Source organism: Venturia canescens, chromosome 3 (assembly GCF_019457755.1).
Source record: "Venturia canescens isolate UGA chromosome 3, ASM1945775v1, whole genome shotgun sequence".
Lineage (NCBI taxonomy): Eukaryota > Metazoa > Arthropoda > Insecta > Hymenoptera > Ichneumonidae > Venturia > Venturia canescens.
The window spans coordinates 5,377,819-5,399,603 of NC_057423.1; the positions used below are offsets into that span (position 1 = coordinate 5,377,819).

At 46.1% G+C, this 21,785-nt stretch overlaps 1 protein-coding gene across 2 annotated transcripts in view; it reads left to right on the top strand.

The window, feature by feature from the left end:
* LOC122407642 (homeotic protein ultrabithorax-like) overlaps nucleotides 1–21,036 on the top strand; it is a 152,949-nt gene extending 131,913 nt beyond the window's left edge. For both annotated transcript variants that reach the window (XM_043413981.1, XM_043413982.1), the window contains one exon: nucleotides 17,970–21,036. The gene's annotated coding sequence lies outside the window, so the exon portion shown is untranslated. The remainder of the gene's footprint in view (nucleotides 1–17,969) is intronic.
* Nucleotides 21,037–21,785: the final 749 nt, after the last annotated feature.

Here is a 21,785-nt window from a genome sequence, read left to right on the forward strand (position 1 = left end):
TTCGGACTCTGTCGATCATCCCGGGACAAATCGCTCCTTCGGCCAGTCCGATTATTTATAATTGTTTGTTTCAATTAAGCCTCGGTTAATTCATTGAAATTCAGCGAGTCGCTGCGCACATATATTTCTTATATGATCGTTGCGCGTCTCTCGTTTCGTAAAAGTTTACGGGAGATAGAAACCTGCGCCATATTGTGTTATTACACACGAAGGACTGTTCCGTTGGCCGACGGGTACGAAACGTGGCACGCATTCGCAAAGTTATAACCAAGAGAGCCGCGCGGTCGCCTCTTTCCTTCGAGTCTCCTCCAGCTAAGCCGAACACACGCATTCGCGTGCACATATATGCTCGATGAAAAACCGTATTAATGCGAAACTCGTGCGAGAGTTCTCCCGTGGGGGGAAGTGATACGTCTCAGGAATATTTTCTTAGCTATATATCCATCTCGCGCCATCCCCCCTCCTTCCTCCCGGCTGTATAATTCCCGAGAGAAACTCCTTCGGAACAGAGAATGTAGTATGTTTTGCGTTCGATCGACCGCTGGCTAGCGGCAAGGCGAAAAAGGGGGGGGGGGAGGCCTTTCTGTATTTCGTCCCTCTTGTTTATAAACTTGGGTTGTGTTGTTTATACAGCGGGTAATCCTCATAAATATATATTGCTGACTGGCACCCTCGCCATTTTATACGAGCCAGCGAAAAACTTGTTCGTCTTTATTTTGTCGAGGATTGAACGAAAGTTTTTCATGTTCGTGTGTGGATTTTGGCAAGGGTTTTCGTAACCTTTGCTAACAAGATCTCAATTTCCAGATCACTTTTCAATCAACGGTCATAAAACACTCGCGGTCTAGTAAAAGTGCACATCTCGAATGAAAAGTTCTCAGAGGCAGCGTTTGCTTCGGGAGGATATAAAAAAGGAGGGCGCGGTATGAGGGAACGTACTTTGATATTTACGTATGTATATATGGATGGAAGAAGTTGTGAGGGTTTCATAAAGTTGTAACCCCCCGAAGCTATTCCGACGGTCCCTCGTGCAATCCCTTCGACAATCTCTCTCCGCGCGTTTCTTTTCCTCTCTCTCTCTCCGTCTCTTTCGCCTTCGTTTTTTTGTCTCTCGGGTTTGCAAAAAGCAAATAGCGCGGAGCGGCATTGTATTCAAAATTGGCTAATTAATTCATAGCTAAAGACATGCGCGTTTATATGTAAACAAGTGTGTACGCTCAAAGAGATCGAGAGCATATGAGACTCTCGAATGGAGTGTGCAACGAGGTAAAAACGCCCGGGAAGAAAGGAGGATAAAAAATGTTCTGTTACGAGAAGCGCGGAGAGTTGCCGCTTGCCCGGAGTTGGATGTATCAATTAAAGTCTCGTCACAATGCTCGTCTAAATCAGTCGGAGGCGCCGATAAAAGTCCTCGTAGAACTGGAGTTGGTGGTTGTCGAGTGCGTGCGAGCGAGCAAGAGAGAACAAGGAGGAAGAGCGAGCGAGAGAGGAAGAGCGAATGAGTGTATGTTTCGCGGAGCGCTCTGTTTCACTCGAGTACCGGAGAGTTATTGAGTGCCGGTAGCGCCATCTAGCGGCGTTAACGACGTTTCGCCTTAGTTATGGCTGCTCACCCCCCTCGAGGCTTTTCATGGGCGTGGCCAGGTGGGCGGAGATAAATAATGGATCCAAAAGAGAGAGAAAGAGAGAGAGAGAGCGAGAGCGAGTAGTTGGCAATATGATTTTACTACCTCGTACACGTAACATTCCAGCCAATATATAATTAACAAAGAAACAAGAAAAGAACGAGCGAGTGAAAGACGCGGAAGAAGGAGAATGAGAGAAAAAGAGGCTTGAAGAGAGAACGTAATAACAAACAATGATGTTCATTGATCGTTGAGTTATTCTTCCAAGATAGTTATTTGTACTGACAAACGTGTGATGGCTCTTTAAAACTCCTCGCACATAGGAGGGGCAGGAGGTACGATCGCGAGCATCCCCGAAGGAGGCGTGTATAAAGATAGTGGATATACCGGTATTACTACGCCAGATTCAAAAGACGGCGAGAGAGGTGGGGGGGCGAGGATGGACTACTTTTTTAGTTATTGACCATTTGTACGACAGGTGGCAGCTCCTGCATAAAGACCAGCGAGTTCCCTCGGCCCTTCCCCAGCTCTTTGTATCGTGTATCCTTCGTGACGACCTGTTTTACCGGCACTCGATCGGTATATATACCCAGGTTGATTTAGAAGGACGGACGAGCGCGCGCAGGTTCGATCGTCATCTCCCCTACCCACCAAGCAAGCAGCACGCGTCACGTTTCATTCTCGTAGTTCGATCATCCTCCGTAATGCGCTTTATGGTTTGTTTTTATCGACGGTAGTACAGTAACTTCTCGTGAGAATCGTTTTCTCGTGGTGGTGCCGCTGTGACGCACACCAGGCGGAATCTCGTCGGTGAGAAAACTCGATGCGGCCGAGTCTGGTGTGTGTGTGCACCCCCCCCCGAGGGAATCCCCTCGCCGACCAATCGCCATCCCATACATAGTTATATCGAGGTGGAAACGACTCGGCTTCGCTGCTGAGTTGGCGCTCCTTGCTGCCCACATTTTATCGCTCGTTCTACTCCTCCACGCCTCACCGTGCCTCAATTGCTCTATAAAATTCGACACTACCAGTCAAAATAAAGCGAATTTTATTTTATTCTCACATTATATGAAAGGCACAGCACTCTCGAAGCTGTGTATGGAGCCCCGATGGATTGATGCTTCCGTTTACGATCGCCTCGAGAACTCGATAGTGTGTGCGAGTCAACCGAGAAGAAGGAGTATCTTTATTGGTTGTAAAGGAAGACATTTACGATCCATAAAGATCAACGTCCATGGATCTCTCTTACGCCTTCATCGCTGCCACTACGCGTTACGTAACCCATTACCCCCACCAACCCCCAACACACTCTTCACCTCCCCCCGAGGAGGCTCGCCGTTTCGTATAGGAAGAGTGAGAAACCAAGGGCGGCCACTGGCACGCGCCCGCCTCGAGATTTACAGGTTGCGCTCTTTCTCCTTCTCTCTCCCCGCGGTAACACCTCGTAAACTTGGCTTAACGACTTTAACCGGGCCTAACTGCTTCCTTCCTGCAATCAAACCCTGACCTACCCCCTGCAACTACCCATATTACGTGTGTTAATGTTTCTACAGTTTGAATGAAAAACTTTGGTCTCGAATCGTAATGAAATGTCATCGAGTCCTTCCACTTTGAGAGAAACTACTTTTATTTCGTTGTTTTTGTTTTAATTTTGTTCAATCTCACTCGGGATTTTGTCATCTACGCGCATCTGCGCACCGTTTCAGGGGTTAATGGACCTTGAGCTATTTCGATGAATATTCATCGCGAGGAATGCGTCACGAATTAGAGGCAAATTTATCACGTTTCGTGACATTACAACTCCAGTGGAATTACGTACTAATGTATTTAATACGATAATTAAAAAGCTCTTATTCATGCGCGAGTTTCGATGCACTTGTGCGTGGGTTAATACGCAGACCTTGACAATGAACGACCTGAAGACTTGCTCGTGATAAAATATCCATTAGCTCTTCCTCTCTTTTCCTCGTTTTCTCTCCTTCTTCACGTCCTTCTCTCTTTCTCTCTCTGTTTTATGATTTGTTTTGATTATACTTCATTATGCCGTTCGACGCCTTTCATTATACAGCCGGCAACTGTACCGACGATAAATCGGCATTGTTGATTTTATCGTGACATTTACGAGAGTCATTATTAGGCGATACAACTCGAAGCGAGAGGATCGTTAAGTCTACGCCTTTGCGGTTCGACCCGTTCCATTCTTGGCTCGGGCACAGGGCGGGGGATTCATCGAGCTACGGAAAGAGGGGAGAAGGCATAAACTCGAGGGATAGTGGGGAGGCTTACGGTTTGAGCGATTGTCCGCTAGACTGCGCGCTCGTAAGTTTTTTCCTCAACGACGGACGAGCCGACGGGATCTCACCGCCATGCTGCGATCATTGCTCGTTTTTTAAAATCATTTTACGATTGTCCGATTTCTTTGGACCATTTTCATTAATTCTTTGGGTGATATTCTATGAGTTTTGCTTGCATTTTTTCTCTTAAGGTAACTCCTGTACTGCACGCTAGTCAAATGAGTGCTAAACTTTCAAAACCCTTTTAGACCAAGTTTTTATTTATAGACCCTCATATTTTATTAACGTGAAAAGATATTTATAACGATAGTTTTGCAAAACTATCAACTGTGATAGATGCAAATTTCCATGACGACACATTTTCACAGGTATTTTTCAAAGAATCATCTGTATTTTTTAACCGATTTTATTGCACCAAGTGTCATGTTGTTCCTCAACTGATTCTCTACGAATTCACCACGTAGATTTTCCTTTAAACTCATTCCTTCAGAAATTATGGATGAAAAAGTTTTTTCACTTAATAAACAATTAGCTGCAACAGTGAAACGATCGAGTTAAAAAAACAACTGCATGGTGGATTCATAGAGGACCGGGTTGACGAACAAAACGAGACTTGAGGCAATAAAATCGATGAAAAAACGCAGATAATTCTTTGAAAAATACCAGCGAAGATGTGTCAGCGTGGAAATTTGCATTCATCAGTTGATGGTTTTGCAAAACTAGCGTTTTTAATATTTTTACGTGTTAATAAAATATGCTGTAATACAAATCCACTAACAATAGATTTAATCGGTACGTTAAACTTGGTCTAAAAGCGTTTTGAAGATTTAGCACTCATTTGACTAGCATGCAGTACAGGAGTTACCTTAAAGCTCAATCGCCAGGGCAGTGATTCCAGCATAATTTTCATGAGCTTCTTGAAACATTGTCGAATCAATGAGCGAAAACTAAGGCTTTTTGACCGCGGTGAAGAGTCGAGAGTCGATTACATAAAATTCAATTGATTTTCGATTCGTCGTAATTGTGTCGACAATTACGACAAAACTTGACTCACTGCAGTCAGTAGAGTCCACTTTTTCACTGGACTCGGCACTTTATTGCGAGCACAAAAAGTGTCACTGTGAAGTGAAGTTTGAAAGAAACTCTTCTACAACAGCGAAATTTCATTGAACAAATTCACGGAGGTTGGAACTCGCGCATTAATTTTCGAGACTACGCAAGTGGACTGCCGGTTGAAAGGATCATCACAGCGTTATTCCGCGGCGAAGCATTACCATTTTATCCGGTGGAGCGAATTAATTACTTTGCAAGAAAACTTTCATCCCTCTCGTCGTCGTCGTCGTCGTCGTCGTCGTCGTCGTCGTCGTTTCAAGCCGTATGCTCACGGCAACCCCTTTTCCGGTGGATAGCCTAACAGTCTGTATATTAGTATCACCACACGAGGGCGGGAGAGAGAAGAAGAGAGAGAGTGTATTCTGGCTTGCATACGAAGGCTGCTGGTATATTCAACGAATACACGAGAGAACTTCTGAAAAGCTTGCGAACGAGGATATTAGCATTTAAAAGTGAATAGTGCCCCGTCTAGCGGCGCCATTGGTCTGCATTTACACAACAATAAGCTAGAGAAGGAGAGCGAGCGAGTTAAAAAGTCTCCTTGAATTTTTCGAGCTTCGAAGTCTTTGGCGAAATAGCGAGAAATTCGTAGCGAAGAGTATGCGGCACATTTGTGGAGGAATAAGTTAAAGAGTGAACGCGATCTCACCAAACTCTCCGTTATAGTGTTGCGAGGAGAAAAAAAGCAGAGAGAGAGACGAGCTGCGAGAAGAGGTCGAAGGAGGGAGAAAAAAATGGAGGAAGCTAGTTTGGTCCCCGGGTGGAGAAGACCGCAGCAGTGAGCTCGCGCGAGAAATATTTGGCTAGAAAAGAAGAGGAGAGTGTCCGGCTAGCAGAATACACAGAAAATCCAGCGTCCCTTTTTTCTGGGCCAGGGGCTCATGCGGCTAGAGAGATTCTTCTCCCTGGTATCGTTCTCCTGACTCTAGCATACGCTTCATTTCTATCTTCGTTTCTTTTTCGAGCTTCTCTTCCTCTATTTTTTTTCCTACGCGGCAAAGTTCCCCTTGGTGCGCTCACGCCGTCGTCGACTTGGTCCTCGCGTAGATATTTCTAACTCGACAACACACGTCTGTCCCATCTTTCTCTGTGGCTGCTCCCAAGAGTCCCCCCGCCCCGAACTAGAGACGCGGGGAGAGCGAGACGGAGGATATCATGGCGGTCCAGAAGCGCGGCGTTGCCAAATTATCTTACGTGACTTGTTAATACGAATATAGGTGTATTCCATGGATACTCGGGAGCGTCCGTATGCGCACGGATATCACAGGAAAACCGAGGAAAAGCGATAATTCGATTAAGCTCAAAAGACCTCGCAATAATTGCCATAATTGTGCCAAACGCCTTTCCGTTTTTCATCTCCGATGGATCTTCCTCCCACGCGTCCGCGCACGCGTATGCGCTTTCGTTCGTGCAAAATCAAGGCATCAAAGGCGCGTTTATAACTTTTTTATTCCCTCTGATTTATAAATACGTGGGTATATACAGAACGCTCTTAATCGGATCTCGTCACGTATAAACGTATCGACGCGTGAGTGTCCCTAATGTCGCGTAAAGTCATTTCCCGAATACAATATTTTTCCATAGATGGCCCGTAGCAGTTGGTACGCGGATTTTATACCCGTGTATATACGGGGCGGGATATATAATGGAGATGGAACGAGCGGAAGAGTTTAATTGTCCGGAAATGCTGGGAGAGTACGAGAGAAGGAGAGGGCGATAGTTGCTCGCGGTGGGCGCACACGAGGGCCGGGGTACAGCCCGGTGACACGGCTCGCGGAGTATACTTGATTAAAATTCCGCATATATAGAGATGCGTGTAGGGTTGCACGGACGGTTCTATAAATATAGGAAGTTGACCGGCGAGCGGGGGGAGGGAGGCAAGTTCGGGAAGATTTTTTAGCTCCGTTCGTTTTGTTTTTTTCGTTGTGTTGTTGTTGTTGTTTCGTTATTATTCTCCCGTTGGATTACAATCGCGTATAAATCTGGGTGAATGTCCAAGAGCTGATACAACAAGCATGCGCGCTCGCGCGCATGCATCTGTGATAAACGTAACCCTTCGTTACGAAACGTTCGGAGCACGTGTGACCAGGTAAAATTCATATAGTAGCAAAAACGCGGATTCCGGTAACGAACGAGCTCGCTCGCCTGTTAATTCAATCACGCGGCAAGTTTTATTGTGTCGATTAATCACAAGCCCGAGGCCTCTCCCCCGCGTACACGTGAACGTGCCCGAAGCAGTCTTCGATACACGCGTTTTTTCTTCGCTCAACACTGTATTACCTGTATTAAGTGCATTGCACTTGGATGTCGCCGTCTCTCTGTATAAGGACTCTCTCGTAATTCAAGGCGAAACGTTTTGAGTAAATCGGATTGAGCGTAACCGCTATGAATACTAGTGCAATGTCCACGTGTCCGTGAGAGCCTCTCGCCTCTCTGTATGCCCTCATACCGACGCTCCATATATCCCCCTCACGGTGGCTTAAAATGCTCTCGCGTTTACGATCTTTCTCTCTCTCTCTCTCTTGAGCTCGGCTCGCGCGAGTTACACACAGTTTCACGGTGGCGTACATCCATCATTCCTCCTCGCGTGTGCGTCGAGCTAAGCGGCATGGATATATACACTTTCGCGAGTTCCAACGAGTTATCGGGTTCGATAACGCGAACTCGACGCGCGAGCTACACACGGCTCTCCCTATATCCCAACCCCCTATGTGTGTCTCTAATCTCGCGGCCTCGAGAATCCCCGAGAAAATTTATTCGATAAATCTTCGACCAAGAAATTCTACCGTACATCATTGTATCAAAGTTTTATCTAGGATCTGTAGAGCGCTGAAGATAATGCTTTCTGGAGCCTGTTCGACAATTTTATTCCCGGCTAATTCTCTCCTGAATTTATTGAGATAATGCCACGATACAAATATTATATATGTACGGATGACTTTTTGTTTTTCTTCGCCGAGTGGATTTCTGGCTCGTGGCGACGGTTGCCTCGACGATGCGTTATCATTGGCCGAGGTTAGTCTATAACAGGAAAAAATAACTTGTTTATTTTCTCCTCGTTTCTTTGGCCACTCGATTTTTTGGTCGTTTACGATGTACGAATAACGAATGGAGATGGGAGAACGAGATTGGTGCCCCTAAAACGGTAGTGAAGGAGAATTCACCCGGCGCGAGTCAACTGTAGTTGGATTGGTCAAGGTTCCCGTTGCTGCTGCGTGTCGTTACCGAGAGTCTCCAGTTTCCACGAGGAGCTATATTCGTACGAACCGCCAATGGTGGAAGCCACAGAACCCGTGCAAAACGTCAAGATTCTCTCGTTTCCGTGCGCGCTCGCGCGCCCGACGAATCCGAATATTCTACGAGGAATAACGGGCACGACAAAGTTCGAAAGTGTTCAACATTTTGAGGAACGAACGCGCGCTTCTCGCAGGCCACTCAATAAATATCGCTCGTTCAATTAATCACCGAGTCACCGAGCCAGTTACTTGGGCCCTGTTCTCGCCGGTACGTTCAATTAACGCCAGGAAAAACATCGTGCCTCCAACACCGTATAAACACTCGTACAAATGGCACTGCGCGATAAGCCTAGCGTGAAAAACGCAGTCCCATATAACAGAGAGGAAAGAAACTACGCGGCAGCAGCGTCCGACGGGGACCGAATTATGGACCACGCTCAGCCCCCAACAATGACTCCGGCACGCATCAAGTCTCGGCTTTAACCGCCACGGTGATTCTCAGTCATCAGGAAAGACGAATATTTTGCCACTTTATACTCCCCGTCGTAGCTGCTCGTTAACCAGTAATTGATCGTTTTATTCAGCCGCGACTATTCGTGGAATAAATATATTGCGTTAACGTCATTTTGTTTCCTCGTAATTCTGACTCTGAAAAATCGAGTCGTTCGGTACTCCCCGGAGCACGTAGTTTAACATTTGTACTCATAAGCGATCCCTGCCTCCTCCTGCCCAAACTCATAGGCACTAATCACTTTTTCCTTCCATTTGTCATCAGCTCTTCTAGCCTTCGTGTTTATAGTCCTCTTGAAAGCGTTTCTCACACGAGCAACACCTTCCTTTTCCAGTAATGCAATACTTCTAATGTCCGAAACAAGGAGAGCCCTCATAAATTATCGCGAGTATGGCAAACGCGTAATATTGTTTCTGGCGAAGCGTCGCTGCGCGAGTGTGTGTAGCCACACTTTACCTACGCGCGAGGTTCGAGCCGACGGAACTCTTGGTTAAATTTAATGTCGGCTCATTAGACGTCTGACTGTCTCGCGAACTTCTTGAGTGAGCGGGCGTGGGCATCTTCCTCTTCTTCGTCTCTCGGTTCACGCGTATACCGACCCTCGTCCCGAATCGTGTTTTATTTTCCTGCTGTCGTTTTCGTCTCTTTTCTATTCGGAGAGAAAACGGAGCCAAGAGCCTTGGTGATGGATGATTTCGTTGAAAAAAACATGGGAAAAAGCTTCGGAGAGTCGTCAAAGTTGGTCCACTAGAATCTAAATTGCTCATTTTCAGCAAAGATCCGCCGAAAATCCGAAATATCTGAATCTCATAATCCTTCTGTACTTTATCAACTTCCGAAATTCAGCTAACCCGCAGTTTTTATTCGCAGGCATCCATTGTTCTCGGTAGCCCACAGTCGGCAGTAATAAACTTGTGTATTATACGAAACAACGGAGCGTCTCCCCGTGCCCCTGTAACGCCCCACTTATTCACCGTAATATTGAAATAAGCTTTCCAAAGTTTACGCGCGCGAGTTTTCGGAGTAGGAGCAATGAGGGGGAGAGAGAAGCGGGAAAAGGAAAAGAAAGAGGCGCGAGGCGAGGAAAAGAAGTGCGAGGGCTAGAGATAAAGGGAGAAAGACAATGGATTTCAGAGGGTGGCTGCGTTGGGCGGAGGGAGAGGGAAGAGCACGCGAGCTAATTGTGATACACTCCGCGGGGAGCTGGTCTGTTGGACGAGAAGTAAGGGGTTTTACAGGCGCGGTATCAGAGGGGTTGCTGCTTTCTAGTATAACTTGTGAAGAAGTAGAGAAGCAAGCGTGTTGGGGTGAGTACGAGAACACGAGTAGCACCAGAAAAGTCTAGAGGAAGCTTGGAACATGGTGAGTGTACTGAAAAAAAAACAAGAAACGAAAAAACGAGAAAAAAAAGGAGGAAGAAAGCTAGGAGGCACGATAGAAAACGCTAGAACGTGCGAGGACGAAGGGAAAGGGAGAAAGAGGAAGAAGAAGAACGCAGAAAAAAGTCAAAAGAGGGAGGAGAGAGAAGACGGCGTAGTTAGTTATACGCGAGCCTCGTGCATGTTGGCAGCGCCGGTGTTTTTCATTTTCTTTATATCACCCCTGACGCTCGTAAAACCATTACCCGTGACCGAGCGAAAGCAACTTCCATATAGAGCGTATACGCCCGACTTTGATGATACCTAGAGAACTTCTTTATTTCCTCCGTTCGCTCTATCATTCTTTCTGTCTCTCTTTTCCTCGTGACTCTCGCTTGCTCTTCGCCTTGTTCAGGGTGCAAACACAATGTTTTGAGAATCAAGTCGCGCGATCTTGGCCGCTCCTCTTCGAGAGAACATGCTCTCGAAAAAGAGGAAAATAAAAGAGCCGGAACTCTCGCCCCGCGCGCGCTCCAGTAGCGATGGATTGTTACGGAATCGGGAAGAAACCCAATTTCTTTTTCGCGGAAACTCTCCGGCGCGGTCTCTCCGCGTACCGCGCTCTTTTCTCTCGTTCTCGCTCGTTTTTTCCTCCGTTTCTATGTACAATCGTGTTTGTGTATTGCTCGTACTCTTATGGTCTCTGCTCGCTCGGTGAATCTTCCAGTTTCCACTTGGACGTACGATCGCGAGGGGGACCGAGCACCACGTTTTCTCTCCGGAGTATCGAAGACGTGCGCGACGTGCACGGCGACATGGATTGGCTCTCTCGTGGCTCGCTTTCTTTTCCGAGTGCACGACCCGCGCGGCCTCTCGGAATTCATCGAATCCGCGACATCGGACGGAGTGACATCTGGAAGCTTTTCGAGTTTAAGAAATTGTCTTCCGACGCGGCCCGCTGCCACGAGGGGATTTCGAACGAGCTCCATTGATGTTTCACTCTGCTTCGGTTCACAAAAGTTTCATGACGCGATCAATGGGCTCGGGAAGAATCAACGGGGACCCGCAACCGCGGTCTCTGTAAGATACAAAAATCATGCTATTCGCGAGCAGGGAAGTACGCGTGCCTCGTCCATGACGAAGTATTTTTCGCACCCTTGTCCCTTCTCCTCGAATCCCCGAGATCGTCTTGAGCCTTGAATCGTCGTCGCCGCATACACCGCGCATATGGGCTATCGGTTAGAACACGTATCAGAAACACGTGGAACCTTGCCGAGCGGAGAGAAGAACGAGAGAGGTGATGTACCTTGGCTCACGATCCGTCCAGATAAGTCAGTTACCGACTCGCTCTAGCGCGTCTCCCCTCGTGGTCGTCCGCGCGCGCGCGCGCCCGCCGCGCACCCCCGAGTTTGCGTTTTTTTTCGGCGCTTCTTCGCGTCTCTCTTCATTGCTGCTGGGGGCTTCTGCTGCTCTTGCTCTTCGGCGTTCCTCGCTCTCTCTCTCTCTCTGCCCCTTGCCCAACCCCCCTCCGGGCACTTCGCCAACCCATACCAGCCAAGAGAATCTTCCTCTCTTTGGTGAGTCTCCATTTTTTCCCTCTTATTTCCTCTCGTTCCTCCTCTTCTCTTCAGCTTGGCCATATACCCGCAGCGAGAGAGCGTTGCTGCACTCTTGGCGGGTGATTCATCATCGGCGTCTCCTCGTCCTCTCGCTCGAGCCTCTTCTCGTCGTTTCTCTCTCTCTCTCTCTCTCTTTCTCTCGTTCCCCTTGCGCTGAACTCGCACTCGATCCTTCTCCTTTCTGTACGGTCTCGCCACGGCTGTCTCGACGCTGGAGTCGGAGACTTGGCGGCCGCGTCGAGCGTTCGGCGCGCGGGCACAGCTCACCTCTCCGCGTCCTCTTCTTCGGGTCCTCCTCGTGGCCCACCTCTCGTGTCTTCTCTGCTTTGCCGCCTTGCACTCCCTTCCTTTTATCCGTATACATATAAGCATGTTTCCCTTTCGTTTTTCCGTTCCTTCTTAATCCTTTTATTTTTTATTCATCGTGCGGAGCCCGGAGAGCCGCAATCGCGCACGTTACTACTCTCCTCTTCGTTCGGTACACTTCGTTTTGTACTCCCACGACGCGGGGTTCCCGCAGTTCTGCGGCTCGTCTACACCGCAGGGCGCTTCCAATCGGTGTGAGCGCAAGAGAGAATACTTGTCCCGTATTCTACCGGATGTTCACTGACGAGGAATATATGCTCTCGGGTACCTCCACGTGCCGTGGTGAAGTAATGGAAGGCCAAAGGTTACCGCCGGGCTAATTCATCACGACACGACCATATTTTTCAGGCATCACCGGCACACTCTGAGCTGATTCTTTTGGCAGTACATCGATTATTTCGTGAGCTCGTTCTGCTACGGCCGAGGTGGAATTGGTGGAAAAATAAATAATTCGTTGGTACCCGTTCAAACCCTCGAGGATGTTGTCTCTCCGACTAGTCACTTTTCCCGTGCTTATTCGTGTGCACTCGAGCGATTGGGGCACACCTACGCGACTCGTTTACACGCATACGAGCGTCTCTCTTTTTGTGCTTGTGCATTTGTGTGCTACGACTTTACACCCACCACGAAAGCGAGGGGTCCGAGGTGGGTACGCGAAAGTCGTTGTAAAATATCTCAGGCAATGTATCACCGGTGCGATATCACCGCGCGGCGTGAAAGGATACAGTAATATTTTCCTCGTACGCCCTCTTCGGGGATAGCCCTTTTCTCTCCACCAACTGCGATCAGTCCGTCTTCCTCTTTCACTTGTTACCTTATAACACAGTGACGATACCTTTCGTAAGCGAATGGACAATGAAACGGTGTAAACACTGCGGGGGCACCCGCGCGCTCCAGCGATTTCTCTCGATCTTTTCGTATGTCATTATTCCTCTTCGCCGCATTTCCATACACGCGGAACAAACATTTTCATACAGTTTCGAAGAGCGATCGAAGCGCCTCTGCCTTCGCAACAACACGTCGGTCTTCCCATGTCGGATCTCCGTGTTTCGTCCTTTTTATGTAATCTTTAACGAAGCTGGGACAGAGGCTCCCCCCTAATCGACCATCTCCGCGATGGTTCCTCGCAAGCCTGACCGTCGGGTAATTACGTCCGCTGTTGGAGGATAGTCAAAACGAATGTTTTTTTTCTTCCCACGCCGATGTTCTCATCCTTTCCGTCCGTTCGAAGCTCGGCACGATCGAATAGCACGTTCCAGGCTTTCTTCTTCGAGTTTCATTCCACATTGTTTTTCTCGTCCCTCCGTCATATCCCACCACGTCAAGCGGGGCCTGTCCCGCGGGCCCGAAAGCTTGGATTCCGGTAATTCGAGTGCGGATCGCCCCTCGAAAGAGGCCTTCCTACGGTGGTCTATCCTTCTTCCATGCAAGTTTCCTCGCGCCGTCAACTTCTCGAGGGAGTGAGAAAAAGAAAAGTCGTCTTTCTAAAATGGGTGGGGTGCCCAAGGACGGGTAGTCCTCGTGGCTGCGATCGTCGGGCCGAGGGAGCCACGATAGGCGGGGACCGTTTGAACGAGGGGGGAGAAGAGGGGAGCACCCTGCATGGCATGGGGTAGGTTGCAGCAGCTCACGCGACACTAGAGCCATCTATATCCTGGGGAGATTTATGGGTTCTGGCTGCAGCGGCTGCTCGCAGCAACTACACGCCACAGAGTATCGCCAGCAGGATGGTGTCGGTGTCGGTGATCCCGTTCTTGTGTTTCCTCGCGTGCGAATGTGTGTTCGTTCATTCGTGTAAGTGTCGGTGATGGAGGTTGCTTCACCGGGGCTCTTTCGCACTCGCGTACGCGAGTGTGATTGTGCCCCCGATCGTAGTAGTGGTGGCCGAGTCTCCGGAGCTGTTTCATCCTCGCTCTCCGTTTCTGTTTATATATTCGTATATAAATTTACACATTGACAAACTATGGGTATATGCATCACGATGGCAGTTGTGATGGTGTCGTCAGCTGGCTGGTGTTCGTAGTCTGGTACTGTGCTGATACCGCTCTCCCGCGCGCGCGCGCGCGCGAGAGTCCCCCCCGCCCCGATTTCCTCAATATATGCGTGTCCATATAGGAGGAGCTACGATGGAGTGTCTCTCGCAGTGTTGGTGAAAGGTCGGCCAGAAGGTGCGGCGCGATTCGGCGGTGTTGGTGTTGCTGTTGGTGGAGTATATGGGCGAGCAAGAAAGAGATGAAACTCGAGAGCATAATGCACCGAGTGTGTTGCTCTCGGGTCTTGCGCGCACGTTGATATTCCATCGTGTCCATGTGTGCTCAAACGTACATGGCTGCTCATACGTGCACACGTACGCGTTCGTGTGCTCGCCCCCCTGCCGAGACAGCACGCTGTTACCCTGCGGGGGTTACGCGCAATTCGCGCTCATGCAACGGGGCGCTGATAAAAAGTTGGACTCGATCTCAATCCGATCCTCGCCGGCCCCAGAGAGAGAGAGAGAGAGAGAGAGAGAGAGAGAGAGAAAGAGGATCCCACCAGCTTTAGCTGAACGCTGAATCTGTGCAGCGGCGGACTCGCGTATAGCCTCTTCTCGCGATTATCTTTGTGCTCACTTTTCTCTACCTCTCTCACTCTTCCTCTCTTTGTCTTTCTATATATAGTCGTCTCTCTTGTCTGGCATACACGCTTTTATCCACGCACTCAACCCTCCGGAGTCTTTCTCCCATGCTTTCTCTCTCTCTCTCTCTCTGCCGGGAGATATTATTCACCGCGAGCCGTCGGCTGCCACGATTATTAAGCGCATAATAATGTGCGAAGGTGTGTACGGGATGGAAATACACCTCTTTGTGTATGTGTTCGCGTAAGTATACGCGTACGCATACTCGGCGAGGGAAGAATAATGACATTAAATTCTGAAATATATCTCCCAAAGATAAATTCGATTCCGCTCACGAATTCAATCTATTTCCAATTATATTTTCGTTTTTTTTCTTCTTTCAAATACGAGATTCCTCCATTGGATTGATGGAGAATGGGACATAAAAAGTTGGGGGAAAAGATGGGCAATCCGTCGAATAGAAGTTCCGAGCTTTCGGAACTACCCCCTCGACGGCAACGCCACGATGAAATGTACGAGAGAGAGAGAGAGAGAGAATGACGGAGGGTTTCCGTCCACGTTCGCTCAACGCCCCGATGTGTAATATTCTGCAGGGGTGGTTTGCCCGCGTGTGGATGAGGCTGACTGGAAGCGAAGTTCGTTCCAGAGGCTATGGGGTCCTGGGGACCCTCGCCTATACGAGCGCATCCACCCGACGACTACCTATGATCCTCTCTCTTGTATGTGTATACCACCAAGTGTACGTACACCGCGCTCCAGGATGACTACCCCCCTCTCTCTCTTTCCCTCTTAGTCTCGACGTCCCATCCCCTGATGCGGCCGGTTTACGAGCAACCTGTGGTAACGAGAGCGATAGATAATAACCGCTTCGTGCTCAACCATCCACCCACGGCGCACCTCCATCGGAGGATCCCTCTGCGTTCTCTCGCTCCGCGGTATCTTTCACCGTTATCACGTTGCCCTTGAACACGAGCATCAGCTTCGCACGAATTTTCGTACTGTCCTGTTGTTTTTTCCCCTTTTTTTCCTCTTCGTTTTATTTTTTTCATTCTCTTCTCTTCACGATCCCGTTATAATCATCCGCAGAGCCATTACACGCGCGTCAGCCAAGATAATCTAACGTATTTCTCATCTTCTGGGCCTCTGATATTTCCTTCGGTCCTCGAAGCTCCCTCAAGACATTAAAACTGTTGTGACATCGATTCTCCATCGTGCTATACCCCCATCCATTCTCTTACACCCACTCGATATATACAACTTCGCAAGCTCTTTTTTGTATCCGCACCACGCGGAAGTAGCGCTGTACAACTCCCCCTGCACCTCCGCCCCCCTCAAGAGACTTCTTCACATTCTTGAATCGTGGGGCATGCGCGCTCGCCTCGCGAGCGTGCGCCAACGAATTTATTGCGGCTTAAAAAGTCTAGCCTCCCTTGAAATCCTGATAAATGTGCGAAGGAGCGAGATCTACCTCCGTCTCGTTCTCACGTACGAAATTGGACGGCGGAGCTTTTGGTAGAGGGCACCAGGATAACTCGGTCCAATGGAAAAACCCGATCGCAGGACGCTCGCTCCTACTCGTGTGCGCTTCTCTCTGTATTACCGATCCTCGAGAAACTGAGAAAGAGATAACCCTCCCCCGCCCCTTAAGCGATGCGGGATCCCTAGGCCGAAAAGCAAACTCAATATACGCTCAAATGCGTACGAAAGATCCGCCGACGAATCACGCCAGAAACGGGCGCATGAAGCTAGCTGACTTAACGCCGGAGGACCTGTACAAATATCACAAGAGCTTTCGCTATAATCGTTGCTTCCTTCATCGCAATGCCCATGAATTCTCCCACCCGCTCCTCACGATATCAAGAGTGCTACTTAACTTGTATGTCTTGCTCTTACGCAAATTTTTCGTGCGACTTACATGAAGCCTCTTCTCTCTCGACTCTCTCTCTCTCTCTCTCTTTGCCTCTCCTGTCCGACGACGCTCAGAGACGGCAGCTGAACTCTAATAGCGTTAATCCATTCGTCGTGAATGTTTGTACAGGCGCCTTCCGGTGCCCGTTCTCCTCCAGCATTTCATCTCCTCTCCTTCCACCTTATTTCTCTCAACTTTGTATTTTCTCATTTCCTCACTCTCTCAAGCCAGAATTAATCGCTGTCGGGCAACATATTTGCTTCCAAAGCTGTGAAATAAACTTCGTCAAGCTTTATCGTGTTTTGTTGCACGACAACTGTACACTCTGGTAAATTGGCGTGGGGGGGAAAAAAATCTCGAGTCAACTGGACAACACAACAGTTATTTTGACTGATGATCGCTCTTCTAGCAACGTAGCAATGACAAAATCGAGTCTTATCGTTAGGTTTCTACTCCGCTTCGCTTATCCGGTGATTCGAATTTTCGATGGCCCTTTTGCTTTATCAGCGATTTGTCATACAGAATAAATCGTTGTTTTTTTTTTTTTTTTTTTTCAACTTGGTAGAAGCTCGTGATTCTCCGAGAAGGGGTTGCAGCAGCCTCGAATAGGGCGCTGGCGCGAGGCCCCGAGGCCAGTGAAATGAGACGGTTCTGCCAAGAATTTGGAATCTCCTCGTCGTTTTCGTTGTCGTGTACAAGGCGAAAAGCCCACCCCACTGAACCCACACTCTTTATTCTCCGTCCTCCATCGGCTTTAGGAGCCGCCAGACGCCGCCCCCGCGAGTATCCATACCCTCTCGAACATGGCTCGACCAGAAGAGATGCAGGACAAACAACTTTTTCGCGTTTGCCTCTAAGGATGAGTAATGGGATTTCTACTTTCGCGGAGGATATTCGGTCGCGGTCCGTTTGGCGCGCCACGCCACGTGAGATTCGACGGAGAATATAACCCGGCTATCCACCGAGGGATATACTGAGAAAGAGGCAAATAATTCATTGCGAATACGGGATGATTGAGCGAGAGGAAAAGAGATGAAAATGCTGTACGATGTTTAAGATCTTTTGCATTCGTAGTAAAAAATTTCATTCAATCGAAATCGAAAAACTCACTGAGAGACTAAATTATTTAAAAATTTATGAAAAATCTGATTCAATCGACATCCAACTGGTGACAAAACCCAGCCTGACCATAAATTGCCCTCATCTCAAACTGCACGATCCATAGCTGTAATATTTCCCCCCACTTCGCCATGCACTTTTCAGCTCCCATGAGAAAGCAACAATCCGATAACGTAAATGTTTTTCGTTTGATAATATGTTTCAGGTGAGTGGCAGGCTGCTCCAAGCGTCTCTTGTAATGCCAAATAGATGTCGATGTGCGTGCCGTCCGTCCGTGCGAGATGATAGTCATGTATATCTGTATATCCGGTTGCGGCGAATGGATGCTGCACCCGGTGAGTGACCAACACAAGCTCTCCCACCCCTCTCCCCCTTCTGGATTCTCCTGTAGTTGAACATGCCACCTGCAATAGGATTAAAATACGACACATACATGCGCAGACAAACCAGCCGTGGTCGTGTTCGATTATACGCGATTTCAATAATAAAAAGAAGGAATAAACACGAGCACAAACGAAATATGGGGAGCGATCTCCGGTTTAATCCCGACTTCGGGCAAACAGGAAAAAAGATGAGAACAAAAAACAACTGGTACAACATTGTTTATCAAATTTTTCTAATGAATACGGTGGTGCATCGGCATCCATATAGTTGAAGGAAAGGAGGAGGTAAAAAGAAAGAATGAAAGAAAAAAAGAAACATTATAGATTAAATTATCGTCCAGTAGACTGGAAATTTTTACGACGCGATATATATTTCATAAGATTTCGAAATAAAAATAATATACGTGATTCGCCATCGAAAATTGTGGGACCGTGCAAACGTTTATTCGAGTGAGCGGAGTTTTAATTTAAAAATAATAATGATTATTCATGAAAGAAGAACAATCGTTCCGGGGTTGGACTTGAATGAAAGACAAGTGAAAAAGTGTCAATCGGCTGCGCGTCGATGCAGTATATACATATATAAATAAATAAATACGTAATAAGTATAACAATACTGAACGATGATGATAAACGAGATACGTAATTAAATTAATTTAAACAAAATGAAGGCTACGAAGTAAAGATTAAGTAATTAGGAATTTATTAGCTGTACGTTTTTTCGTATAGGAGTTTAAATGGCGAAGTAAAACGGAACAAAAAGAAAACGAAAAAAAAAAATACGACAAAAAACATTATTGCGCGCGAGTTTAGTCCGCGAGTGGATTTGATCCCGGTGAAATGAAAAATATTTTCTAGCGGATCGGTGTACAAAGTCATCGAGATCTTGATTTTATTTCTATCGATTCATGTTATCATTATTTTTATTATTCTTATTATTATTTTATTATTCTCATTACTATGATTATTATTGAGATAAGTACTACTATTAATTATTATTGGTCCACTTGGAAGCAGTAAAACTTGCAACTCGCCCAGCGCATGCGTTTTGACGAATCCGCTGTGCCCCCAACGACTGCTGTTGATGTTATGTATTTTTGTTATATCTTTTTTTTTTTATTTTTGATTTTTTACATAAAATATATACAATGCTGACGATCGCAGTAAACGAGCTTTCGCCTCACTACGATTTACTAATTTTCATCGGTGTCGTATTAGTGATGACGTTGCAAATAATCATCGACACAATTCAGAGGAGGATGAAAAAAATCAAGAGCAGTAGAAGCGAATGGCGAAAATGTGTTTTTTCTCGCGATCGTAGCAAGATATTATATGACTGTACGTGTATACGGCTCAGTATGCACGTACGTATATCGATGTTCGACATTTTTGTTATTACTATTATTATTATGATTATCATTATTAATATTATTATTATTATTATTATTATTAATAATATTATTGCCGTGTATAAAGGAAAGAAAAAATCAGCATGAATTCGAAAAAATTTGCTCGTTCGAGAGTTAATTACTTTTCCTTGGAGTTAAATACGAATACGGATATAAATATATAAATAAACGACCGAATGAGTGACCTATATGTATATGAAATATTTAGGAAAGTTTCGACGATCTCGTACTCGATAAAAAACAAAACGTAAAATTGGGTTGTAAAGGATTTAAAAATAAATCATTATTCTGCAAATAAATCAGGAAGTGAAAGAAAAAAACAGGTGTATCCGTACTTGCGTGGTACTCGTCATACCCAGAATTCCGAAGGAACATTGAAAAATCGAGTCAATGAAAAATGACTATTGGGAAAATTAAAAAAATAAAATAAAATAAAGAAAAAAAAACATAAGAAACACATTTGAGTAGAGACGAGGATCAACGAATCGTGGCGATACTCTATTAGTAATTTTATTCTAGTTAACGATTGTATACGAGTAGCCCCTAAGTGACACTGCGCAAGGAATCGTATGAAAGGGATTGTTATTTTATTTAATTTGATATTAGAAATCCAGGCAAAAGTGAAAATAAAATATTTGCGGGTGAGAGGAGGAGAGCCGAGATAGAGAGACGAAGGCAGCAGTTAGTTGAAAAGAAAAGGGGATGAAAAATCACGCAGTATTTCTAAGAGGACTGTAACGTTAATCATTATTTATTTTGTCGATCTCCGAAAGAGCCCTTTGATCGCTCCGCTGTACTATACGTAATTAAATTTAGGTGACTAAAATGAATGAAAAAAACAAAAAACAGAATAAAAAATAAGAAAAACTTAAAAGTTATAACAAAAGATGAAAACGAGAATAATCAACGACACACGCTTTAGGAGTGCGACGTTGCGGAACTACAATTAATTTAGAAAAAAATGCCTGGTAGCTGTGTTTCGTGTGGACGTGTATAACGTGCGATGACGATGAAATGAAGAAAACGTAAATAAATAAAAATCTATATATATACGGAAAAACAAAATTTTTTTTCGAGAGTCGAAAAAAGATACAAGGAAAATCCCTCTTAATTTGTTTTGTAATATATTATAATATTAATTATTTACCGACATGATCCTGATGTATGTATCCAAAGCGGCCAGGGCCGCACCTGCTTCCTATTGTCGTATTGTGTATGAAAGAATAAAAATAAAATACAATGAAAATGATGAAAAAAACAACAACAAAAACGAATAAATAAAAAAAAGTAAAATAAATTGCTGTGTGTATAACCGCATCGAGATTATTATGACGACGACGAGAGTCCTAAGAGAGTGATATAGGAGCGGTTGCCGTTCTGAACGCCATTACTACTGTTACGCTGATTATACAATTGCTAAAAAAAAGTGAAAAAAAAAACTGAAAAACCAATAAATACAAATTGAACTCGACATATAAAACGATCGTTGTCTCCTTTGATTTATTTGCTCTCGTACGGTCGCGAAGATCGACGGTGCGCTCCTTCACGACCCACACGTCCTTCATGCAAATTCCACTTTATTCTTGTTTCCCTATCCGTCGCGATCTTATTTTTCTCTCGCCTCCGAGACGAGTCGCGTTTGATTGGAAAAGCTCGAGGAAAATACTGCATTACGAATCTCCACGGACGTCCACAAATAGTTTGCCATTTTTTTTCGATCGATAACGACAAAATTTTTGACGACATTTTTATCGAAAAATTTTGACGAAAAGTGTAGAGACTTTAAAGTAATCCTATCGTAAAATTTCAGGGTCGGCTATCGACCTCATTTCAGGGAAATCAATTATTAAAATCGGATGGTTTTCGTGAAGGAACTTCAAAACGGCATGGAAAAACCTAACTTCCGGTTACTGTAAAAGGATATATTTGCATAGAAATCCACGAAATCCTGGAAAAAACTGCAATTCATATACTTAACACTTGTAGTAATCTAATACTCCCAAAAAAAAATTGCACTTATCCGCCTATTTTTTATGGAATATTCAGTTTAATTCGAACTTCCGGCACTGGATTTTCTACAACTCGCTACGATAAAGAGACGTGACGAAAAGGCAGCAGCTGAGTGTAGTCCTAACCTCAATTTGACAGATCAACGGAATAAGGGTTAAACACTCACGAGTGGTCGAGTAGAAAAAGACGGAGAGAAGCAGTGTTGCCACTGACTTTCTT